Source organism: Pinus tabuliformis, chromosome 3_1, assembly GCF_031772625.1.
Source record: "Pinus tabuliformis cultivar Carrire ecotype Pingquan chromosome 3_1, CPIR1, whole genome shotgun sequence".
In the NCBI taxonomy this organism is placed as follows: domain Eukaryota; kingdom Viridiplantae; phylum Streptophyta; class Pinopsida; order Pinales; family Pinaceae; genus Pinus; species Pinus tabuliformis.
The window spans coordinates 160,744,948-160,752,093 of NC_142301.1; positions in this window are offsets into that span (position 1 = coordinate 160,744,948).

The window sequence follows — 7,146 nt, forward strand, 5'->3', positions numbered from 1 at the left end:
AGGTTCATTCTTCTCTCTTTTCCCCCACCATTTCTGGCAAGTACCTCTTTATTTTTAACAAGCTTGAGGAGGATAACATATGCTTGATTATAAGCTCATCCTTCGGACGAGTCCAACCTAGTTTAAATTCGAACCCTAGGAAGGAGTGGTTCGTTCCTGTTTGTAATTGAACAGGTCCTTTACTGTAAAAGTTTAACGAGCCCAGTATAGGAGAAACTCGGCGTTTTTCATTTTTAGAGAGTCTGAAAAAACAAAAGGAGACTCCACGTTGAACTTTTTCGTATATTTGTGTCCCTCAAGCCCGAAAAAGTATAAAATAATACCTGGGGGAACCGCTTGATCTTGCGACCAAGGAGTACTTTCATAATAGTGTCGTTGACCTGAAAAGTAAAAAGCGATCAAGGACACGTCGTTTTATTTCCTTATCGAGTTCGAAACGACAAAAACCCGGCAATCTTTTCCTGATTTTGCGGTCAGAAAAGAGCTAAAAGGGGACCGTCTTTTAATTCCGTTTTAACGAGTGTAAAAGAAACGCTCGGCGATCTTTTCATGTTTTAGGAGTCAGAAAAGGGCTTAAAAGATGACTCTGATATTTTTGTTTGTGAAAAAATTACAATTTCCCTCGAAATCCCTTTGTCCTGCACAAAAGCGACACATTACTCATACCTGTTTAAAATAGGCAAAAATACATCGAAAAACATCTTTTCATGGTAAAAAATGAACTAATTCATCCAAAAAACCTATAAAAAGACCTTTTACCATGTCATTTTTACCGTTTGACTTTGGAGGTTGAAAAAGGAGCTTTTGACAAGAAACTTCCCGTGGTCGCTGCGGAAAATCTGACCGTCGGAATCGAACGCCGTCTCATCCAGGTATTTTACACATCCTACTCTGCATTTCTATCCGTTTAGAATTAATTTTTAGGTCTTAGTTTCATTTTTTGGGGGGGTTTTGGTTTTGGAATGCGCCTCTCGGCGGACGCAGGTGCCCTTCGGGTGACCTGCGTCCCCCGACTTTTTCTCATACGGGAAAACGGTCGGAAGACGCAGCCCGCCTTCAGGCCAGCTGCGTCCGGGCGCCCTGTGCTACAAAGCCGGGGTGCGTCTTCCGAGAAGTGCGCATTTCAAAACCCCAACTCCCTCAAAAACCTACCAAAAATCCTCAAATCAATTTCTAATTGCTATTTTTGATATGCAGGGCATTAATCATGTTAGACTGGAGAGAAAGAGAGCATGTAGAGGAAGATGAAGCTGCAATAAATCACCAACCTTCTCTGGATGCCCTAAGAGCATGCGGATTATACAAATATTGGACCATACCGGGCATGAGGGGCCAGGTAAGATTCTTGGAATGGCTGGTTGAGCGATGGAACGTTCAAGAACAATGCTTTTACATAGGAGGGCACCAGCTCGAGATAGAGCCCTCGGATGTATACTTTCTCACTGGCTTGCCAAACAGAGGCGAGCAACTCAGTCTTGCGGGGACTAGGCCGGGTGGCCAATCCCTTGATAGTCTCCGCGAGGATTGGTGCACACGTGGGGCTCACCATTCAAAAGGCATAGAGATAAAACACATCACTCTACCGGAACTCAAAGTCATAGCGTTCACGGTTACCAGAATTTGCGGCGCGGCCGCTTTACACATTGCTTCCGGATCCCAAATGCGGATGGCAATTGACTGTTACCAAGGCACCATTTTCAACTGGTGTGAAGCTGTGTCGGCTCATATGAAGAGCCAACTGACCAAGGCAAAGAACGGACGACTAAAGACTTTTGGATATGGGCCTCTAGTCGTGAGCTTTGCCTTGGAGAGAGTTCCAATGCTGATCCCTCAGCAACTCACTGTTGATATCTTGGGTCCTCGGGAGCCAAAGCTGATACGATGGGTTGCGGTGATGGCCCGGCATCCTGACGAGGGTGCGGCAGTGGTTCGATTCTCAGATAGTTACTTTCACTGGTTAGAGGACCAGGTTTTTTCGATACAGGACTTTCCGTATGCCGGAATGGATTTCAGAGGTGATCCGGACATGGTTCTTCCACAGGGAGAACAATGGGACGACAGAGGTACTTTTATTTTCACAAGTTTTCTAATTATGTATTTTTTTTTTATTTTTCATATATATCGTCTCAAAACTAATAGTAAAACTTTTCAAAATGCAGATGTTGGTCCACAGCGTCCAGCCAACCTCCGGCCTTTTGATAGACTACATCCAGCTGCACCGGTACCGGCCCCACAGGACGCGGCTGCAGAAGTACTAGCTGAGTTGGAGCATGATCTAGAGCGTCTCACGGCAGATATACCTGAGACTACTATGGATGACATTCCTACCCGGCTTCAGCGCTTCGTAGTCGCGGTCCCTGGACCGTTTAGGAGATTTTTGCGTAAGGTAGCCCGCGCAGTGGTGTCATACAGAGAGCACCACCAGTGATTGACTAGTCACTTTTGTAGTCACATGTGACATTTTGACTTTTTGTACTATCATTTTGCCGATCATAAGGTGTTTTCAACCTATGATCGAAGACGATGTATATATTTTTTGACACACTTCTATCTATATATATCACTATTACCGGCTTATCTTGTTTAACATATGTGATGAAATGTTTTTAAATTTACTTGCATGATTATCGTAAATGTCTGTCCAACATTCGAGAAGCAATTGCATCTGCTAATGTATTCAAAGACCTTGGAATATGTTGATATTCAATGTAATCAAATTCACGTTCCAAGAGACGCACTCTCAAAAACAACCTTAATAACACAGGATTCCTAATGGCATAAACTCTATTAAGCTGTAATACAACAAGTTCAGAATCTAACCTCACTGTCAAACGTCGAATTCCAAATGAAATAGATTCGGATAATAATTCAATCACTGCACTGTATTCTGCAATGTTGTTCGTTGTTTGACCGAGGCTTACCCCATGCATAGAAACTAACTCGTCAGAGGGCGAATAGATAACCCAAGCTGCGGAAGAGATGTTCCGTGTACTACGACAAGCACCATCAGCAAATCCAATATATGTTTGGAGAGGCGTCGACATCTGCAATATCAAGAGTAAAACCAAGATAAGCCAGAATAACGACGAAAAACCACACTCTCTAAGCTAAGCACACTGACTAAACTAACACACTTGCTAGCTAGAAAGAAAATCTAACCTATCTAAAAATTTCTCCATTCCCATCATTTAAGCATAATACCTCTTTAGGTAAAGTCCATTTCTGGGTTTACCCAAAGAGTCCCCATCAAAGTCAACTAGCTCATAAGCCCCTTTTGCTAGCTTTCGCTTTACAATGTAGGGCCCATGCCACATGGGAACGAATTTTCCGGCACCTAGCTTATCGTTAGCTTGATCATATAATAGTACTAGGTCTCCTTCCGAAAAACTTCGAGGGGTTACATTTCTATCATACTGAGCTTTCATTCGTTTCGCGTGAGTCTCGATTGCCAATGTAGCGTCACGTCGAGTCTCATCTAATTTAGCCAAGTACAATAAACGTGTCTCCTCTTCGGAAGTAGCTGGAAGTAATTCGACAGCCATTTGAAGTGATGGGATTTCGCATTCAATGGGTAACACAGCTTCTAAGCCATAAACTAGCTGGAAAGGAGTGAACCCTGTTGAATTTTTCACTGAGGTTCGGTATGCCCATAGCGCTGAAAATAACATGTTATGCCAATTCGACCGATGAACACCAATGGTTCGTCGGATCATGGTAACTAGAACTTTGTTGATAGACTCAACCAAACCGTTGGCTTGCGGATAATAAGGAGTAGAGCTATCGTGGCGCAAACCAAGCTGGCTTGTAAGCTCAGTCATCATGACATTTCGAAAATGGCTCCCATGGTCAGTAATGATTGCTTGTGGGACACCAAACCTAGTTATGATATGATTGAATACGAAAACTGCAGCTGTTTTGCCGCTTGCGTCGAATGTAGGCATCGCCTCGGCCCACTTAGTAAAATAATCAACCGCAAGGATGATATACGCATGCCCCCCGGCCGAGTGAGGGTTACAAGTAATAAAGTCGATACCCCATTTGGCGAATGGACCAACGGCAATTATAGGGTGGAGAGGAGCAGGTGGAGCGCGCATCTTGCGATCAAACACTTGACAGTTGTGGCACTTCCTGACTGCAATGATACAATCTTTAAACATAGACGGCCAGAAATAACCAGCGCGCAACACCTTCTGAGCTGTGGCATACCCAGACATATGACCGCCACATGCTCCAGAGTGACAATCATTCAAAACCCTCTCAGCCTCTTCGTGAGTTAAACAACGTCGAAAAACTAAGTCTGCCCCCCGGCGATAAAGTGTATCTCCAATAATTTTGTATGGCTGGGATTGAAACCGAATTTTTCGACGTTCCGCTTTGGAAGCTTCAGGCCGAAAGGTTTGGGTTTGGAGATAAATGATTATATCCCCGTACCACGGATCTACAGTACTGATAAGAAACAAAGATTCGTCCGCAATGGACTCCTCTGCCACAGTCTCTGTGTCAGCACTCGGGAAATCACACATCAATTCCGCAAAAACTAAGGATTTCTTAGACTTGGACTTCTCGAACTCCAAGTCGAACTCTTGCAGGATAACAATCCATTTAGAGTACTTGCCCCCTAGCAGTTGTTTTGTCAAAATATAAATCATAGGGTTGCAATCCGAAATAACTGTAGTTTTGCGGAGAAGAATGTAGTGACGGAAACGCTGGACAGCTTGAACGGCTGCCAGGGCCAATTTCTCCACATGCGAATATTTTAGCTCAGTTGGATTCAAGGTCCTACTAAGATAATATATCACATGCTCCGCTCCGAATTCATCTTCTTGAACTAACACCATTCCAATGGTGGAATGCGAAGCTGCGAGGTATAAGAAGTAGTCTTGGTTGTAGTTGGGAGGATGCAATAACGGTGCATGGGTCAACGCGTGTTTAAGTGCATCAAAAGATTGTTGGGCAATCTCGTCCCAAAAGAATTGTGCATTCTGTTTCAACAACCGTGTAAAACCTTTAGTGACCTCGGCGTAGTTTGGGATGAATCGGCGTAAAAAGTTCGCTTTCCCTTGCAAACTTTGGAGTTGGCGCAAACTCGAAGGAGGAGGCAATTTGATGATAGCCTCGACTTTCGAGGGATCGACGCGAATGCCGGCTTTTGAAACAACAAATCCCAGCAATCGACCTGTTTCTATACAGAAAACACACTTGTGGGGATTCAACCGAATTCGATAATGCCTACACCTCATAAAGATTGCTCGTAGGTGGACAAGGTGATCAGCTCGATGTAAAGAATGAGCAGGCAAATCATCGAGATAGGGTTGCACAATGTGCTTGATATCATGAAATGCATAAGACATCGCCCGTTGAAAAGTGGCCCCGGCATTCTTAAGCCCAAAAGGTAACTTGCAATAAGCAAATGTCCCCCATGGACAAATGAATGCCGTTTTTGGTTGGTCGGCAGGTAGAATATTGATTTGATTATAGCCCGAAAAACCATCCATGAAGGAAAACATTTCACTTCCGGCACAATCATCAATAATTTGATCGATATAAGGCGTAGGATAGTTGTCTTTTGGACAAGCTCGATTTATATCCCTATAGTCGATACAGATTCTTATTGTTCCTTGTTTCTTGTTGACCGGAACAATATTCGATACCCAATCCGTTAACGGGATCGGATAAATGAAACCTGCTTTCAACAGCTTTTCGACTTCTGCTTTAATCGCAGCCGCTTTTCGAGGGTGAATTTGACGCAACCGTTGCCGGACGGGTTTAGCATCCGGGTAGGTCTTTATTTCATGAATAACAATGGCAGGATCAATTCCCGGCATTTCCTCGTAAGACCAGGCAAACACGTCGCGGAATTCTTGGAATAGGGCCTTGTAAGTTTGGATTTCTTCTTCAGTACATGCGGCACCTATATGAATGTTTTCCTCGATTCCGGGCTTCACTGAAATATCAATGGGAATAGTACGAGAAATATTCCCTAAATTCAACTCTGAATCAGAATGTTTCGTTGGATCCTGAGCGTCTTTGACATATTCAGCGGTAAAGATAGATGAAAAATCATTTTCAAATGCATCATCCTTAGGTAAAAACGAAGATCTGTGATGGAGATCTTCCCATGGTAGATCGTCTACACTTAGGATTTCGCGAAGTTGTTCGTCAGATGACACGACTTCGGGAAACGTTATCCGTTCTAAGGGTGAGGTGAAAAGTGACTCTTCACTGACCACATTCATTTGGTCGACTTCGGTTGAATGAAAGTCAGTAAAAGACATGAGAGCTTCATAAGCAATTTCATATGGACTCAAAGGCATAACATCACCGAGTGAGTCTATCTCAGAGTCAGATGGGACAAACCAAGGATCATCATAAATAATGTTTTCTGATGTAATCATATGAATGGTTGCAAATGAAGGATCTGCGTTGAGTGGAGGGAGAGGAAAAGTTCCCAGTAAACCGGAATCCTTAACTAAACCTACACCAACATCCCTATAAGGGATTGTCGTTTTACCAACATGCTGGATACTCTCTGAAGAGGCTGGGTCGGATGAAAAGTATGTCAGCTGATCAATAGTCACGATCTTACCGTTATGTGGAAACTTAATTACTCTGAAGACCGATGAAACGACCGCTGTCATAGCATATGACCAACTTCGACCCAAAAGAAGGTTGTAGTCTAGAGGGGCATCAACCACTTCCACATCCAGACTAACGGTTTTACCTTCAACCCCTATAGGCAATTCTTGTAGAATACCAAACGGACGGAACCCACGGCCATCAAAGGCCTTAAGGATGGTGGGGGATTGGTTCAACGAAGGAGAACCAAGCGATCTCCAACATTGAATCGACATAATACACGTAGAAGCTCCCTCATCAATCACAGTCCGATGAATAGGCCTGTTTTTGACTATCACTGGAATTTGGAAAGCCATTTGATGGGGGAGACGTGGTGTACTATTTTCTAGATCAAAGATCATTAGGTTCGGGTCCTGAACATCGACAGCTCCGATAGCCGACAAAAGCAATTTCCGTTGTGCTGGGCATGATTGCAGCACTTCGAGTGCCGACATTGCTGAAGGTGAAACAGCTAAGTCCTCAACAATGTTGTAATTCTGGGCTGCTCTCGCATGTGGATTGAAAGCAGAC